Source organism: Nicotiana sylvestris, chromosome 7 (assembly GCF_000393655.2).
Source record: "Nicotiana sylvestris chromosome 7, ASM39365v2, whole genome shotgun sequence".
Taxonomy (NCBI): domain Eukaryota; kingdom Viridiplantae; phylum Streptophyta; class Magnoliopsida; order Solanales; family Solanaceae; genus Nicotiana; species Nicotiana sylvestris.
In genome coordinates this window covers 38,291,536-38,311,336 of record NC_091063.1, presented here as the reverse complement: position 1 = coordinate 38,311,336, position 19,801 = coordinate 38,291,536, and positions in this window count along the sequence as shown.

Genomic DNA, 19,801 nt, shown 5'->3' with positions numbered 1-19,801 from the left:
CAACTTGAGTTTAACCAACCATGATTTTTGGCCTTCTACTCGTATATGAGGGTCAATTCTTTCTATGTGTGGGTCTCGGGCATAATAACGTCCAAAATCTTTTGGACCCACTGATCCAATCCTTCAACCCGATGTAGAACCCACCAATTCGCTAAAATAAGTGCAAGAAGAAGAGTCAATAACGATATGGGACGATCTTTAATGGAAGAAAAGAGAAATGGTGAACTTACGAGTGCGGTTCTATGATTCCAAAAAAGATGAAGTCGTTTCCGGAATGATGTCAGTAGTGGTGATTGCAACGAACTGTTCCATCCACTCATGGTCGTATCATCATCCATGCTAGATAGCAGAGCATGGTGGCCACCCTTGTTTAAATTTACCATTTCCCCATGGAAGATCTTGGGGGAATAGAGGTTCATCAACCGAGCTAGGGTTAGCTCCCCTCCCGTCTCCTGGCATAGGTGCCAAAAACAAGCGATTGTCCTCCACACAAAAGAACTTACTCACACCAGCCATACATGGTAGCGGATGCAGAACTCCACGATGAATGGAGTCGAGCTCTCCACTCAAAGAGTATGGCCCCAAAGTAAAGGGATATGTATAAAAATGCGTAAAACCCTTCTTGGTTAATATTACCCACTCTGCCATATCAGGAGCGATAATGTCTAGATCTTGGCAATGGCAATTTTTCTTCACAACAGGGATATTGGAAGGACAGATAGAAGAAGAATATCTGCCAATGGCCCAAGTGCAAAAATTTGCAGAAGGAAACGTTTCTTTAAAATCTTTGGTTGTGACAAGACTCTTCAGGATGATGGTACTCACCGTAGAGGGACGACGTCATCAACTTTACATTTGTTCTTTGAAGAACTAGGGTTTTTGAAAGAAGAAGTCATTTTTTATCGAAAAAGGAGGAAAGGTTTCTCTCGAGAAGAAGATCAAAGAAGGGTTGAAGACAAAGTACGAAGTTGAGTAAAGAGAGTTTGAGAAAGTTCGATAACTTAAGAAGTGTAAATGAAGGAGTTTGATGTGTGTAAGCAAAAGAAATAGGCGGCTGGAATCGTGGCTATAATTACCTCGATAACCGACAAAAGTGATGTTGAATTATAGGGTAACACGTGTTTGGGGCATTAAATGCGGAGAGACGTACGTCTAATCAACTGTCAGAAACTTTTCAGTGGGGGTCTGTGAGAAGGTATTTTTACCAACTTCCCAGTGACACAAAGTTATGCTACTGAAAAGCAGGGGGACTATCTGTGTTGGGTAAAATATGTTTATATTAAATGATCGCATGAGGAAGTGACACATGGAGCTAAAGACATAAGATAGTTGAATCCGAAGGCAGCGATCATGTCTGTTACCAGCGAGAATGACACTCATGCATAAAGATGAAGTAAATATACTTTCCACCCGGTAGTATTTAATGAGGAGTATTCTACAGCATTAAGTACACGGCTGGTTACAAGGAATATGACATTTAGTGCTTGTCGTTACACATTTCTTCAATAACCCTCATAATTGACATTAAAAGGAGGCTTGATCTTAGGACCTTGTTCCCTAGGTGCAGCTATAAATAGTGAGCTCTACTACCATTGTAAGGGAGACGAATTTTCTGACAAATATATGCTACACTCTTTTCAAAGCTCAATATAATTTTATCTTCTTGTTTACTGATATTGTTGCTATTATCCCCGGAAGCCCTGCTCATGGAATTACAATTTCTGCTATTTTATCTCCATCTCAAGGCTAAGTATTGCATTTCTGTTTAATTCATTTATTATTTTAGGATCAAATTAATTCACTTGTCTATAAATCACATATAAATTGAACTGTGCTGTTTTACGGGTAAACAGTAAGAGCTAGTAGTTAAATGAACGAATGATCAAGATACATACAAGATAGTCGATATCCATCCTTACTAAAAGAAAAATAAAATTAATATATTATATTTTATTAAATAAATCTAAGGCCTCTTTGTAAGGTTTGGGTTTAGGCCACCAATACTATTGAGTCGACGAACGAATTACAACAACAATATATCCAGTATATTGTGTAGGTGGTGAGAATGAATTAAAATCAAGAATTAATCAACAACACCTTATGACTCGAGTACCTTATGACTGGTATTTTATATCTCTTATATGGCTGGTATTTTATTATGCATTTTTATGGTACTAATATATCGGCTCATGTTGCTTTTTTGAGCCGAGGGTCTCCTGGAAACAGCCTCTCTATCCTTCGGGGTAGGGGTAAGGTCTGCGTACATATTACCCTCCCAGACCCCACTTGTGGGATTATACTAGATCGTTGTTATTGTTGTTGTTGTACCTTATGACTCGAGTGGGAGGAACAACACGGATTGAAGAGTGACAATTACAAGGTCTAGGGTTGTGAGTCCACATAAAAGAAGCAACAGAAACAATAGCAGAGTTCACTTTGAAAACAATCTTCTTCAGTTTCTGAGTCCTGGAATTGTCAATGGATTCCAGCTTGTAGCTTTGTAAGAATATCTATCGTTTTCTTGCTCGTTCCCTTATGTAGCTAAGTGAGCGCAATATTATTGGACTTCTAATCTGCTGCATTGTTATGAACTATTGCAAGGAATGGGACTTGAGTCCCACATCGGTACTATAAAGTATTGATGTGGGGTTTATATAGTCTTGAGCTCTCCCACCTTAATAGCTAGCTTTTGGGGCGTCTCCCTAGGTTGTATCAATGGTATCAGAGTCATCTACCACCCTCTGTGCCCACCGTGCCTTGGATGGTGATGCCAGTATTACAGTGTTCGCCTGGGGCTAAAAATGTCTAGCGCACAGCTCTCGAGGACGACGGATGCGGAGCGTGGTGGTTTGTTATAAACTATTGCAAGGAATGGGATAGCCTTGGGCTCTCCCACCTTAATAGCTAGCTTTTGGGGTGTGACTCTCCCTAGGTTATATCATGCTTTCGAGTATGGAACCTTTGCAGCTTCATACTTATATTCCTGCGCCTATATTCAGTATGATCATCATCACAAAAAACTTCACTCTCGTTTCCTGATCCAACGACTCGTCTCCATCGATCCTTCTGCTGAAATACAAAGGCCTGCTCCTTACGAAACTGTTCATGGCTGATCAAACCTGAAAAAAACTCTAGGAAATGATAGCTTGATGACTAGGTTGTAAGTAATTAGCTAGGACTATGTATACAATGTGCAGACAACATCAAATCAACGAGGATAGATAAATATTAATTTTTTTATTAGATTTAATTATATTAAAATGTGTTAAATATGAGATTTGAATAGTATGGTTACCATTTTTGTTAATCTTATTTCCGTTTCGTGGAGTCTGGATCTGTAGATTCTAGAATGATTGGGTAAGTGATGAATGCAATATTAAACTACTAGTCAAAGTCGACAATTCAGAACATATAGTAAGGTTAGGGGTCTCAAATGGGCGAGTTGAGCGATTTTGGGCGGGTCAAAATGGGACGAGTCAATAAATGGCCGGGTCATTGATCCGCCCAAGAGTTACTTGGGCTTAGATGGGTTGGATCAATATGGACTAAAATTTGGGTCATAGCACAACTCATCTAACTCTTACCGAGCTTTAATGGATACGTATTGTTATCTTATGAATTACATAATTACTAAATAAGATTTTTTTTTGTTATGGTCATATATAACATATCAAACAAAAAAAAACTATTTCTATGATATTTTGATAAAGTTACCCATATATAGATTGGGCTAAAAATAAGCTCAACTTTAAATAAATTGGACCAAGCTGAGTTTAACAAATGGCCGATTCAATAATCAACCCAACCTTGGACGGGTTGGGCAGATCATTTGAGCTTGGGCCAAATTTGATATATCCCTAAGTAAGGCATACATTAAGAGGGGGAGAAATTCAAAAATAGTTAGATTTATAAGTGGTCATTTAAAAATAGCCACAATTTTAAAAGTAATCGAAATTTAGCCACTTTTCATGTAAAGATAAATCTGAACGAAAACACTGTTCAAAATCCGGAAAAATACTCCAGCATAATATACTGGAGTTCCAGTATCATATACCGGTCCAGCATAATATATTGGAGTTTGGAGCACCGGTGCCCCAATATCCAGTATATTGTACTGGAGCCTGCAAAGTATACCGGTCCACGTATGGGTCTAAATTTGGTCGACCACGGCTACTGTCAAATACGATCGAAGATGAGGTCTCCACAGCATGACGTCCTGTGGAGGACGACGACGACCGACAACGGATGAAGGACGTATGACTTTTGTAGTAGCGTCGGCCTAACATGGTACGTTAGGAATATACTCTCGAATATTACCTAGGGTATGTCTCCTAGGGTTCAGAGGGGGTTGTCCCTTATATATATAGGAAGGAAGTAACCTTGTCAGGGGGGATTCTTTCGAAACTAAGAACTTTCTTTGTAATACTGATTCGACATTGGTAGTGATCATTTTTTTTACATACTCAATCCTCCTGTTCCAGAAGATCAATAGATTCTATTTACCTTGTTCATTCCTCATGTCTCTCATTCTGGAATTTATTATACATGGCTGAGATTAACCCTTTTATCTTCTTTGATTGATTTAACCAAAAAGGATTCAATATCTTTTGGGTCAAACAATTTGGCGTCGTCTATGGGGATTTCTCTAGCTAAGATTATAGTTTCATCCAGACTCCTGAAAGGGATAATCACTTCACTTCTTCCGAGCTTGGTATAAATCAACAATGGAAGAGAAAGGAGATGCAAGGCTAAAAGCTATAGTAGGTGTCACGACCAACCTCCTAGACACCATCAATGAAGATAGCAGAGAGGATCACGAAAATGAAATACCAAACATCACGCCCGGAGGAGACACTTCACCTCCCCCACATGGGAGCGAGACCGCTTCACACGAAAGGAAAGCTTCCACATCTGCAATAGGAGAGGCACCACCTATGGTGAGAAGACTGTTGGAAGAATGGATAACAAATGCTCTGAACACCATCCTTGATAAACCCACCCAAAGGGATGATAGGAATGTGACACATGCAGATGACACAATAAACGAGGGTGCGCAAGACGCCCCCCGCACAGGTAACACTTATGTTGCTAATAACGCAGGCAATGATACGCTTGCAGCCGTTTTCAAGAAAATGGAGGAAATGGAAAATGAGAATAATGCACTCCATGACCAAATTAAAAAACACAAAGAAAGATTGATAAAACACCAGGCGCCCCAAAGTTGTTGCCAAAACGCGATGTTGGGCGATTCATCGAGCAACCATTCAATGAAGAAGTGGCCCCGTACACCATTCCAAAAACTTTCAAAATGCCTCCCTACTTAAAGATATATGATGGTACTATCGATCCGGAAGATTACATCATCCACTATGTTACAGCCGTAAAAGGTAACGATCTCTCAAAAGAACAGGTACCATCGGTGCTGTTGAAAAAGTTCGGTGAAACTTAACAGGAGGGGCCTTGACATGGTACTCTCAACTACCAGCACGCTCGATAGAGACATTCGAGGAAATGGCAAATAAATTTGTCACTGCTCATGATGGAGCTAAAAAGGCAGAGGCGAGGGTAAATGATATATTCGCCATAAGATAGATGCACGGCGAGGAACTCAGGGACTTCTTGGCTCGGTTCAACAGTGTGAGAAAGAGCTTGCCGAATGTGTCAGAAGGAATGGCAGTAGCAGCCTTCTAGAACGGATTAAACAGAAATGGGTTGAGGGCGACCAGAAAAATGTTAAGCAAGCTCATGAAATACCCTCCAACTACTTGGGAAGAAATCCATAATGCCTACTGTGACGAGGCACGAGCCGATGAGGATGATCTAAGCGGCCTGACCCAATGGGTGACGTCACTCCAAACCGAAGCTAGGAAAAATCATCGTAACGACAGTTGAAGAGATCAGTTAGGGCCCCGTTCCAGTTGGGAAAGGCATCAACCCTACGTCAGAACGTCAGCCCCACCTCTACCACGACACACAGATGCTTCTCCTCGACATATTGCGCCATATCGACACGAGAAAGGTATGCCTCCACTTCTATCCGCTCACAAGTTTTATGTTTCTCCTTCATAAATAGTGTACGCCCTAGAGAAACTCGGCCCAAAGGTGCAATGGCCGCAAAAGATAAGGTCAGACCCCAGCACTCGGAAGTCAAACACTTTCTACGAATTTCACCAAGAAAGGGGTCACAAAACCAAAGATTGCCTAGGATTATGACAGGAAGTAGTACGAATGCTAAACCAGGGTCACCTGAAAGAGCTATTGAGTGATCGAGGACGGACTAAATTCGCCCGCGGAAGCGAACAACCCCAAGGGCCTCCAAAACCGTCCTCTCCCGCCCGCACCATACAGATGATCATCGCCGGGGGCAACGGAAAAACGATCAATCATGTCAAGTTCACCACCATATATAAGCTCAAATGATCAATCACTCACGAACGGTATGATGATATCGAAGACAGCATCATCTTCGATAAGTCAGATACCGACGGTTTGTCTTTCCTTCACTATGATGCTCTTGTTATCACTTTACGTGTCGCAGATACTGATGTAAAACGAATAATGGTAGATAACGGTAACGGCGTATGTATTATCCATCCTCGAGTTCTCGTACAGATGAGATTCAAAGATAAAATAAACTGTATAACGCTAACATGTTTTAATAATGCAGTTGAGCGGACTTCGGGGGAAATAGTGCTACACGTCTTAGCCGGAGGAGTCACCCTGGAAACAACATTTCACGTCATGAACCAGGAAACGGCTTACAACGCTATCATAGGGCGCCCGTGGATACACGCCATGCGAGCGATCCCTTCCAGTCTCTATCAAGTGATCAAGTTTCCTACCCCATGGGGAATATTTAGCATTCGAGGGGAGCAACGCACCGCACAAGAATGCTATCGCATCGCCCAAGATTGCGCACACACCCAACAACTCAAAGGAGAAAATGCGGAAGCATAACAATTAGCGATGTCGGGAGCCAAACCTAACGTGCAGACATACATTATCAAGGACCCCGGCATCGTGGAGGCATCCAAATAAATGATAGAAAATCTTGATCCCGTCCTACTAGACGGCAACAACAACATAAAAAAGGCTTACATCGGGCACAACCTCTTTGAACCAGGTAAGTTTCATAAGTTCTTGACTGACCATGCTGATCTGTTTTCCTTCTTCCATGAAGATATGCCAGGCATTCCAAAAGATATAGCCACCCACAAGTTAAATGTCAATCCCCTATATCTGCCAGTGCGGCAAATGAGAAGGAAGTTCAACACCGCAATCAACAAAGCCGTCAGCGAATAGGTCGATAAGCTACTCGCAAATGGCTCCATCGGGGAATCGTGAAATATCCTCAATGGGTCGCTAATGTGGACATGGTGAAAAAGAAAAATAGAAAATGGCGAATGTGTGTAGATTTCACGGACCATAACAAGGCATGTCCGAAAGATTCTTTTCCACAACCGCACATCGACCAGCTCATCGCGTGGGTCCCCTCCAACATTGGACGATACGCCACCCTCAATGGAGCGCACAGAACCACCTTCTTGGTAAACCTTTTCTGTTTGGGGAGACCTCCCCACCAAGATAGCATCGTCCATAAACGCAGGTACAGGTACCGTCTACGATGCACCCATCCTATTCTCACCAATATCAGCGGTCGCGCCCTTCCCAAGCTCAACCATCCCCTTTTTCTTCGATAACGATTCGTCCCCATTAGAAAACTCGTCCACAGGGTGATAGACCGGTAAGGAAGAGGTTCCTTCCCTCATGACCATATCGCGAGAAGAATCTCCCGCCTGTATCGGTTGAGTACGACCCTCTCGGACGGGCTCACTCAGAGCAAATTGCATTTCTGCAGCAGCGACGACCTATCGAAATGTAGGGACTGGGTCCATATGCCTAGAAGCACCACGATCTATCGTCACATAAAGTCATATCAGTAGGCATGACGAGCAACGACCAGATAGAGGCATAACGGAAGACACTTACCGAAAGAAACTTTTGGCCCAAAGTGTTTTAGGAAAGCAGGCCAATCTAGAGTCTCCGTTGCATGGGGTAGCAGACGGGCTACCCAATCCCTTATACCCGCAATAGGGTGGGGCGGGCGCCCCATAGCTACAAAAGAGAAGCAAGTAAGCACTAAGGTGAATAAAGAAGAAAAGGAAGAATAAACAAGTGGCGACACTTACGATTCTCGTTCCACCACTCCGGGAATCTAGCGAGGTCAGACATGATGTGTTCAGTTCTGATGAAGAAGTACTTATGCCAAAATTTGCAACTCGCTCGGTCATCGTTTCTGACCACCAGCCCTTTTGTCCCACGGTTCCTCAGATGTATCATAGTACCCCTATGAAAGCTGGGTGAAAACAAGTGTAGAAGGTGGTGAACGGTAACCTCGCACCCCGTCAAACTCCGCATATTTTGTCAACAACAGGAGTATTTTGAGCGTGTACGGGGAATGTTGTGCCGGGCAAACTTGATAGAATCGACAGAATTCTTCCGCTAATGGGAGAAGGGGGAAGGAATGACCAATTATGAAGGGGTACTCATAGAAGGCGTAGTACCCAGGCCTATGGACTTCCACGAAGTCCCCTCCCGCTGGAAGCATCTCAATATGAGAGGGAATGCTATATTTTGCACAAAGAGCATCGATATGGACTTGCTCAGTTTTTGAAAGTACGGGGGCAGGAGTGGGAGGAGGGTCCTTAAGGAAATCGCTTCGAGACAAAGGGTATCTCGGCTGCAACTCCTCCACGGTAGGAAAGCTATCCCCTTCCTCTACCATTGTGTCCTCACCGCCGATAGGGGGCGCCACGAACAATGGGGTAGCATCAGAAACCCCCACACAAGACCGATGTGATCTAGGCATATTTATGGCGATAAATGTTTTGATAGAATAGAAAAATCCCAGGATGGCAAACGGAGAGAAAGCAAAGAGAATTGCTAGAGCAAAAGCGGGAGAGATGGTAAGGAATAACCAAAGAAGAAATGACCAAGAGTTTTTGAAAATACAGACCCTCCATCTATTTATTAGATTGGGTGGCGCCAGAATCGAAGCGGAAGGCTACAGAATGGCACCGAAATCGAAGCGACAAGCCTTTAGCCCCTATCTCGAAAATACGCATAATGATGATGCACGTGAAGGTGACATCATTTCCCGATAAGATACAACACACATGGTCTCGTTGATCACGCTAACCTTCCGTTGTTGGCCAAGTCATGACGTTTCGTGAAACCAAATTTCTCCACAGGTGGGGGCGCTGTCCGCTCATCAAGGATGCTCCAAGTCGCAACTTCGACAAGCGGAGGGACTAACTATATGGGTCTAAATTTGGTCGACCATGGCTATTGTCAAATACGATCGAAGATGAGGTCTCCACACCATGACATCCTGTGGAGGACGACGACGACCGACAACAGATGAAGAACGTATGACTTTTGTAGTAGCGTCGGCCTAACAAGGTGCGTTAGGAATATACTCTCGAATATTTCCTAGGATATGTCTCCTAGGGTTCAGAGGGGGTTGTCCCTTATATATATAGGAAGGAAGTAACCTTGTCAGGGGGGACTTTTTCGGAACTAAGAACTTGGTTTGTAATATTGATTCGGCATTGGTAGTGATCATTTTTTATACATACTCAATCTTCCTATTCCAGGTGATCAATAGATTCTATTTACCTTATTCATCCCTCATGTCCCTCATTCTGGAATTTATTATACTTGGTTGAGATTAACCCTTTTATCTTCTTTAATTGATTTAACCAAAAAGGATTCAATATCTTTTGGGTCAAACAGTTTGGATTTTACAATTACCAAAACCAATTGTGTCGGATTTTTAAATCTAAAGACCAAATCAAACCAATAAAACTCGGATTTTTTAATCTCGGTTTTTCTCGGGTTTTCGGGTTATTCGGGTTTTTTCCAGTAAAATCTTCGTAGAACAAAACATATAACGTATGCTCAAAAAAATTTCCTTAATCCTAGTAAGATACAACTATATAAAGTATTTTTCAAGAAAATAATACAAAATATGAGATGTTCCATGGCATTATCCTAAAATATTCAACAATAAAAATAATAAAATTATGTAATATAAATATTGCTAATTAAAAAGCCATAATAAAATAAACATAATCTAAAAGTCCTAAGTCATGCTAAAATAAATAGACTAATAAGGGAGTATTAATTACATGACTAAAAGCTAAAGAAAAATAAAAATAGGTTTTACATTTTTTATCTAAATTATTTCAAAACAAAAAATAGATATTCAATACATTCACGTTCGTAATATTGAATTGATTGTCTTTTGTTAGCATTAGTATTGATTTGATTTTAGTTTGGGCTTTTGTTAGCATTATTTAATTTACTAATATTAATGGCTATAAAACTTATTGGGGCATTCAAAAGTTTTAAGTCAAACATTGAAATAATACCTTAAAAGATAAAATTGTGAAAATATTTAAGAAATATTTTTAAATTACATCACAATAAGTATATTTATATATTAAATATATCTAAAAAATTTATATATGTAATGTCAGGTTGGTTTGGTTTCGGTTTGACTTTCTTTAGTTAAAACCAAACCAAACCAATTAAGATCAGGTTTTTTTTCCAACACCAAACCAAATCAAACCAAACCATAGTCGGGTTTTTTTTCTCGGTTTGACTCGGATTATCGGATTGGTATGGTTTGTCGGTTTCCTTTGTACCCCTAAGATAAAGTACTCTATTTTTTTCAAATTGAATGTATCATTGTTGACATAGATAGTTTTCTGATTATTTATAGTTAACAATTTATATAATTATGTGTACATATATATTAGAATTATAATTTGTTATTTAATTTATGTGTAAAGAGTACATATGTAAAATGAACTAGTTGTTCTTTGTTTTTTTAAAGTTGATGTGGTTCCCGGTCTTGGAATGTGGTTAAACAGCAGCTACAAAACCGCTCGTTTAGCACCTCTATATCTATAACTTTTCGTATTTTTTTTAATTATTAATGTGAGTTTCTTTTTTCGCACGCCCAAGAAAAAAGAAGGCAAAAACTTGTCTCAGCACCCAAGATTTGACCTTTGAACTTGGAGGTTTTTCTTTTATGTGATTTGTATTTCTTTCGTCATGTTATCCCCGTTGGGGAAATAGAATGTATTTGGGATATGGTTAACGAAGCACATAAATAATTAAGCATATAGTACTCCAAATTAAGTACTCTGATGCCGTGAGATAATTTCATATATTTTGATATTATTTACCCTATTTGTTTGTTGATTGGATGCTAATTTGTACGATAATTGCGTTTAATAGAGCTTACTTCGCATGTAGGAATGCTTGGGCATGAATTGGAGAAAAGTTGCACGAAATGATAACTCAAAACTACAAAATGGAGCAATAAAACGAGAAGTGCACGGCAATGAAAAGTCATGGCCATAGACAGTGCAAGGCATTGTCCAAGGCACTGTCATTGGCGCCCCAGACAGTGTCTTACGCAGAAACAAAGGTGCCATAGACAGTGTAAGGCATTGTCCAGGGCACTGTCATTGGCGTCCCAGACAGTGCCTTGCACAGAAACAATGTTGACATAGACAGTGTCTCGCGCCGATGATGCCATCCGGGTAAATTTTAATTCCTTATTAGTTTTGGACATATAGAATTCGACTCCTGTCCTATAAATAACCCTTAAAGTTAGTTTTTTTTTAGGTTGAGACATCTAGAGGAGGACGTTTTTAAAGAGGGGATTCGACCCAAGGAGGCAAGAACACACTAGCGTTACGCCCTGTTTTCTCGCAAAAGCGGTTTTCGATGTTGCAACTCTTTTAAAGGAGGTATTAAAAGAGAAGAGTCGCTACCTAACAATTTTTAAGGTGTGTTAGGACACCTATTTGCAAATAACTCTGTTTGAGTAGTCAACGCCACCAAAGATCGGGTAAGGGCTCAAGTTACCTCAAAGAGAAGGTGTTAGGCACTCCTCGAGCTTCACAACAGTGGGTTCCGGCCGAACTTAAATTATATGAATTAGTCTATGTGATCAAGTAAACAAAGAGAGTACAAAGCCTAAGAATTTTATTACAAAGAGATCTTGAATAGAAAGGTATAACTATTTTGATTCTAATAGAAAATAAAAGAAAAGAAAGGGGGTCCTAAGTTTGTTAGTCTAAAGGATCACCCCGTGCAATATAAATAATATTTTATAACTTTCTTGGGGTAGGGTGTTACTTATATTATTCAGCGGGTACAGACTATCATCTCCTGCTACCCGATTACTATGTTAAAGTTGTTTACGTAAAGCGCTCTAACTCAATTCTAAGTCGTGCCCTACGCGTGCAATACCCATCCTGCACCCATGGTCCAGGTGATTTTGGACCTATATTTGGAGGGTTCTAGACCTTATCTGGGCTGCTCAAAAATACAAAACTAGGTGACAAGCAAAACACATAAAGACTTCACATAAAAGTAACTAAGGGCTCACATTGACCCCCACACTTAAACAGCAAATGCACGTAAACATATATGCAAATTAGGAGATTTTCAGAATTCAGAACCTTAAACCTATGGACATGATTTCTAGGTGGCTTTGAATCAAAGTACGCAGACAGTTTCAGATGCAGGATATTGCTCGTGGACAGAATTATTCAGGCATTACAAGCAGGTTATCACAAATTTTAAGTAATTGACCCTATATGTGTTATGCTTAGGTGATCTATGCAGTTGAGTATAGCAAAATCTGCTGGGAGAGGTCCCATAATTATTCGCAGTAGCGTACATGAAACAATGTTTGAGCAAATTTAACATTAACAAGTTATAATCATTCCCTATAGGCAGGATCTCTAACAAATAGTACTTAGAGCTTATTTTATTGTTATATCTTAATCCTATAGGCATATTTTCTATGTGAACAACGCCAAATAGGATAATTGGAGTCCTATTAACAGGATTTCTAATAAACGCTGCGATTTGCAAGAAACATCAGTGACAACTAATTCCTATAGGCAAGTTTTCTAATAACACATAGCAATAAACATAATTGTAGTATTTTCTACTTGTGTTTGCTAGCAGACAGTATGTGTGTGTGCACTTCCTCTAATAGCATGGTTTCTGTAGTATACATAGTATTTGAACAACACGTATAGAAAATAAATTATCAAGTCCTATAGGCATATTATCTATACATTTTGCATGCAAATATTAAATTCTACCCATTCCCCCTTTTACTAGCACCCCAATCGTTTATACAAAGTTATTACAGGCTCAATAATTAATAAAATCAAACTATTTTACAAAACGATGATAATAAGCCTTCAACATGCCCAAATAAAATACCCAGCACTGTCTGGGTCTTCAGAAGCATACCCATGCGTCTAATAAGGAACCATATACAACACACGGCCTCAGAATCCATAAAATAGCCCAAAGTCGATTTATTTGACCACAATGCCAAGTATTACACCATTTAAATAAGTCAATTCAGGTATACGGTAGATAACAATATAGAATGGGATGAATGGGAGTAGTTTGAGATTCAGGGAATGACTAAGGACCAAGTCCTAGTGTGTCAGAGTTCACAAGGGTTTCAATTAGAACCCGAGACGTGCTCACACTAGGGAGGTCAATGAGAGAACCTAGGTAGCATTGACTTTCAGCCGACTAAAAATAAGAACTCAAAAGAGCCCATGCAACAAGTGAAAGTAAGTAAACTAAGGTAGAGGGACAAAACTGAGGGATACAAACATAGTCAAGTTGAGCACATAGAGCAGATAAATCAAATAGACTAGATTTTAAGAACAAATTTAACAAAGATTTAGAAAACAAGTTCAACACTTAGTGCATAAGTAATCATTATAACCAAGGATATGTAGGCAGCTCAGATACCAGGGCTCGGTCACATTCCCTCCCTTTCCTTAAGTGTAGTCCGTCCAAGTAATGGTCGGGTCAAAAACACGTCTAGTCGTTCTTTGTCGGAAAACTCTTCGTGTTTCCAGTCAAAGAGGGGCAGCTGTAAGCACGTGATTTTTGACCCTCCCCGAGAATTTTCACATTTTTAGCGTGAATATGTGAAATTGGGTCTAGTATAGCTATTTTAACTATTTTTACTTTATTTCGTTGCAAAAAGAAAAATTTCAAAAAATATATATATAAATTTTAGTTTATGTATCTCTCATAAACTTGAAAAATACAAAAATTGCACTTTATTTTTGTACTTTATATAATTTCGAAAATTACAAAAAATATAGTTCTATTAAGGTTTTATAGTCATTTTTAACTTTGAAAAATACAAAAATATTACCTCATATTTTATCTTAATATTTAAAAACGAAAATTATAAAAAAATAGTTTTATTAATATTTTTGTAGCTATTTTAAATCTTGAAAAATATTTAAAAGGATATAGTTTTGTTTAAATACTAGTCTTATTTTTGGTAGTTATTTTGCTTACATAGGACTAGTTAAACAACGTGTTCCTATTTCTCGGGTCCGGGCAAAAGAATAATATTCGGGTTCAAACTACCCGGTTTTATGCCTAATTTTCGGACCTAGCCCATAATAAACCGTGTCCAGGATACGTGGGGAACCCCACCACGCGTGGGGGACACAAACCTTGAACCCCACCACGCGTGGGATCATTTTTTGGAGCAGACCCATTATAATACACGGATGAAACATTTGGAAAGGGGGACTTTTGGAATTTTTTGGAGGAGAGTACTGTACTCTCGTCTTCTTCCTCAAGCAGAAAGAAAAAACCCACGACGACCCTCCTCCTCGCAGAGTCCTACACCCGTTCGTCACTGCCCCATCACCACCCTCCATTCCCAACTTCCCCCAGCACCGGACCAACTTCCCTCAACAACCCCAAAACCACCACCAAACAGACCCCAAAACCCTCGTGTCTAAAACCACTGGTAACCCCCCACGTACCAGCTCCGTCGAGCTGCTGCTCGCTGCATCGCCACCCCCACGACCAGCTTCCTCCATCGACACCATCACTGACCCTCCGCCATCGTCAACCAACCTTCGACGAAAACCACCCCATCTCCTTCCTCCTCAAGAAAACCTAGGAAACAACCCTAGCAAAACCTACTCCACCAGTCCGGCACCTGCTCGTCGACCACCTGCTCCGACGACACCAACTCTCTCACGTCCAAGCTCCAGCCATCGCCACCACCAAACAGTCCCGCCACCAACTCCGTCCAGCGTCGCCCAGCCATACCCCAGCCCAGCGAGCAGCGCTACTGCGGTTGCTGCATTGCGTCGTCCAACCCCTCACGTCCAAACGATCACCTGGAAATACCAGTAGCAACCATGATCCATCCTCCGTCCGTTCGCGTTCGAGCTTATGGCGCGAGCTATTCCGTTTGAGCTTTGATGACTGTTTCTATGGTTTCCCATTTGAAGTCCGTTTGAGCGCCGATGTGAGGTTCCAGTTCGTTGGTTTCGTTTGCTTCATCTCGCCGACTATGGCTCCATTTCGGTTCGACAAATGAATTGTAAACCTCCAGCAGTGTTTGTAATTAGAGGTTCGTTTCTAATCTTTATTTGAGTGGATATCGGTTACTATCATGTCCGAGCTCGAACACATGTTATGTTGAATTTTTTTGTTTAAATCTGTCGAGTTTTAGTTTTGGTGTTTATGTTACTGCTATCCCAAATTGGCATGCTAGACGAAAAGTTGTGCCAAAGTTTTTTCATGATCGTGACTAACTTGCCGAATTTGTAGTCGGATTGATTTAATAAGTCCTATCATAATTTTGCTAGTCATTATTTTGTTGGTTGCCATATGGATTAGTTCTAATGTATGCTCATGATTAATTATAATTTGGCAGGTTTAAACACTCTCTATTAGCCATACATCCTACTAGCCATCCATTGTTAGATTAATAAATTAGTATTTCCTTTTTAGAGACAAACAAATTAGAGAATTGTAGTTGGTTTAAGCTTACCCTTATAAAAAAAACAATAATATAAATGAGACGAGCCTCGCCAAATGAAAACGCACAGATTGCGGGGCCCTCACAAAATATATGTATTAAATACTTAGATTCTGGGACGGGCCGTTTAGCAAATTTCGCGGCCCTACCAAAAAAAATAATAATGCGCTAGTTGCTTTAGGCGCGCCTTTAATAATGTTAACTCCCTAAACTCGGGTGCACATTTATGTGACCCAAATCTAAATCTCAACGAAATCGAAATGTGTCTTTAATCACGGGTACATTGACTGTGACGTGATATGAGATGCATTTCCATGACGTTGCAAATTCCTTTTTTAATAATGAATGAGACGAGCCTCGCCAAATAAAAATGCAAATTGCGGGGCCCTCAATAATTAGTCATAGTAAATACTTAGAATTTGGGATGGACCGTTTAGTGAATTTCACTGCCTTCCCTAAAGATAATAACGCGTTAGCCTCTTTAGACGCGATTTAATCAAATTACTTTCTTAAACTCGGGTGTGCATTTCATGCGACCCAAATCCAAATCCTAAAACATCAAATAAAATATGTTTCGGATTGTGGGTGCATTTCATGTGACACAGTCCAAAGATATGTTTTAAGCGATGTTCACATTCCTAAAAAATAATGATAATAAAGCGGTAAAAGATAAAATTTGCACATGGTTCATAATTGTATTAAAAATCAGATAAATAAGCCGAATATAACAGTTGAGCGACCGTGCTAGAACCACGGAACTCGGGAATGCCTAACACCTTCTCCCGGGTTAACAGAATTCCTTATCCGGATTTCTGGTACGCAGACTATAATATAGAGTCATTCTTTTCCTCGATTCGGGATTAAAATTGGTGACTTGGGACACCCTAAATCTCCCAAGTGGCGACTCTGAAATAAATAAACCAATCCCGTTTCGATTGTCCTTTAATTGGAAAAAACTCCCCTTGCGCCCCTCGGGTGCGGAAAAAGGAGGTGTGACAGCTCTGGCGACTCCGCTGGGGAAGATAAATGAAACCCAGAACCACTGGTTCAGGGTTAAGAATTCGAGCTTAAAATAATTGTTATTATTTGGCTTTATTTATTATCTGATTTTTACATGTTTTGAGCCTAATGTGCTAAATGCTGCTTTTACTGCTTTGATATTACGTGAACTGTATATAAATTGTGTCGAAACCCCTCTCCTTTCTGAGTCTCCTAAATCATGAAGAAGGGTGTACTTCGTACGAATTCTTTTCTGTATAATGTCAAATCCCAATTTAGAACGAGGTTCAGACAAGTTGCTAAGCCGGTGAAGCTTCTGTATTCCCGGTACGCTGCCCCCTCGGCTCGAGCTGTCTGCTCGGGTAAGCCAGGTCTAGAACAAACACCCAGGTTCTGAACTTAGTATAACAAAGCCACATGCCGGATCCCTAGTAGGAACGTTTATTTGCATCATGTGCATTTGACTTAGGGGACTCAACACAGGGGTTGGGTCCGTCTAGGACAAGCAACCTGAAAATAATAGACCATCTTTTGGCATCCTATGTGCTACATGTTGTACTTATTCAAGGGTGAATTGTTATGTTGATCACGTTTAATAAGAAGGCCGCACGTTTTTCCAGCATGATCTTATTTTAATCAAAAGCATGAGGAACATTTGTGGAATTCAAGAGGCCTTGGTATTCCATATGTTCCCCACGCTTTACATTTTGGGAAAAAGCACATGGGGAACCTTTGTGGAATCCAAGAAGTCTTGGAATTCTCTATGTCCCCCATGCTTCATTTTTGGGAAAAGCACATGGGGAACATTTGCGGAATCCAAGAAGTCTTGGAATTCCCTATGTCCCCCATGCCACATTTTTGAAAAAATACAATAAATATAAAATATATATATATATATATATATATATATATATATATATATATATATAAAAGAGCATGAAAATTCAAAAGATTTTGTATGTTGTCATCATTTTCCATAAATTAGAAAATCGTGAAAAAAGAGGAGAAAATAACAGTGTAGAGATATAACTACTTATTTTTAGAAAAAAGCAATGTCCAAGTAGTGTTGAAACTCTGCCGAAATTTTGAGAAAATAAATAAAAAAATGTCTTATTAGTTTGTTTTATTAAAACAAAGGAAAAGCAGAAAAAATCAAAATAATCCAAAAGAGTCTTGTTTTTAAAATCAAAGAGTCTTGTTTTTAAAATAGTTTTTATTTATTTTGTTTATAAAAATGACAAAATTAAAATAATCCAAAAAACTTCTTTAGAAAGTCTTTCTAATTGTTTTTTTAAAAAAATAATAATAATATAATATATAAAAAAAAAACAACAAATTTGAAAATATTTTGATTCTTTTTCAAAATTGAAAAGAAAATTCAAAATTCAAAAAAAAAAACATTTTGAGAAGCATTTTTTTTATTAAAAGTAAAATTCCGAAAAAATATTTTCTTCTTCTTCTTTAGAATAAAAAAGGCAAATTAAAATTCAAAAATATATCTTAGAAGTGTTTCTTTTTTAAAAAGAAAATCAATCAAAAAAAATGCTTCCTTTCTTCTTTTAAAGTAGTTCTTTTGCCCGAACTACGCGGGTTTGATTCTCACCGGATGTGAGATACGTAGGCAACCCTCATCGGGTCCAACCCCACCTTCTCAAAAAAGAAGGAATATTTTATGTTTTTCGTTAATTTGTTTGTTTGTTATGAGTGAAAAGTAATAGTCTATTTGATTGTTGTGAAAAAAAAGAATAATAATAAAAATAGAAAATGGAAAAGGGTCTTCTCAAAAATAGTTTATTTACCCGCACTACGCGGGTTTGATTCTCACCGGATATGAGATACGTAGGCAACCCTCATCGGGTCCAACCCCACCGTTTTTCTAAAAAGCCAAAAACAAACAAATAATAATCATAAAAAATATATATGTCAAATTTTAATTTTTGTCATAAAGAAGTCGGGTGACGTTTTATCAAGACATAGCCGAATGTTCCCGAGAGGGACGCCGGAAGGCTGACTTTGCATAAACAGCCACCTTTGGGTCATTTTTTTAAAGATTTGGTCCAGTTGACCCGCACAGCCTTAAAAATCTTCGTCCCCGAGGCGTTGAAAGGCCGTGTTTTCAATATTGACTTTTCTAATTCGAAAAACGAAAAAAAGAGTCATAAATAAGTCGGGTGATGCTGTTTTGTCAGAAATAGCCGAATGTTCCCGAAAGGGACGCCGGAAGGCTGACTTTGCATAAACAGCCACTTTTGGGTCATGTCTAGGAGTTTGGTCCAGTTGACCCTCACAGCCTTAAAAAGCTTCGTCCCCGAGACGTCGAAAGGCCGTGTTTGCAACACCAGGTTTTTATTATAATTTGAAAAAAAAAAGAGTCGGCGGTCAGGTGAATACCGTTTGAATTTTAACAAAATAAGCCGAGCCAGATTCGGCCGCGTCATAAACCGTTCTTGCCGAAATAGCCTTAGAGTATCTTTCAGTTGTCGAAAGTCTATTTTAGTAAAAGAACGGACAAGTTTGTAAAGTGTCATAAATAATCCTCCCCGGCCTCAAAATTCATGTGAAATTTGGAAGGGGCCACATTTGCAAAAATAACCGTTTGGTTGCATTTGTCGAACAGAGAAAGGGAGCTAACCTTTTGTTTTTGAGTTTGTAAAGCTTTTGATTAGAATATGTGGGTTGTTTGATTTTCGAGTTTGTAGGTCATCTTCAAACCTTTGAAACCTAGTTTGTTCTAATATGAAAAATGTTTAGTATTGTTTATCTTTTAGTGGTCCGAACTACGCAAGGTCTGATTCATGCGGGGTCATGATACGTAGGAAATCTCCATAAGATTCGACCACACACAAAAAATGATGAAAAAGAGAAAACAAGAAAAAGAAA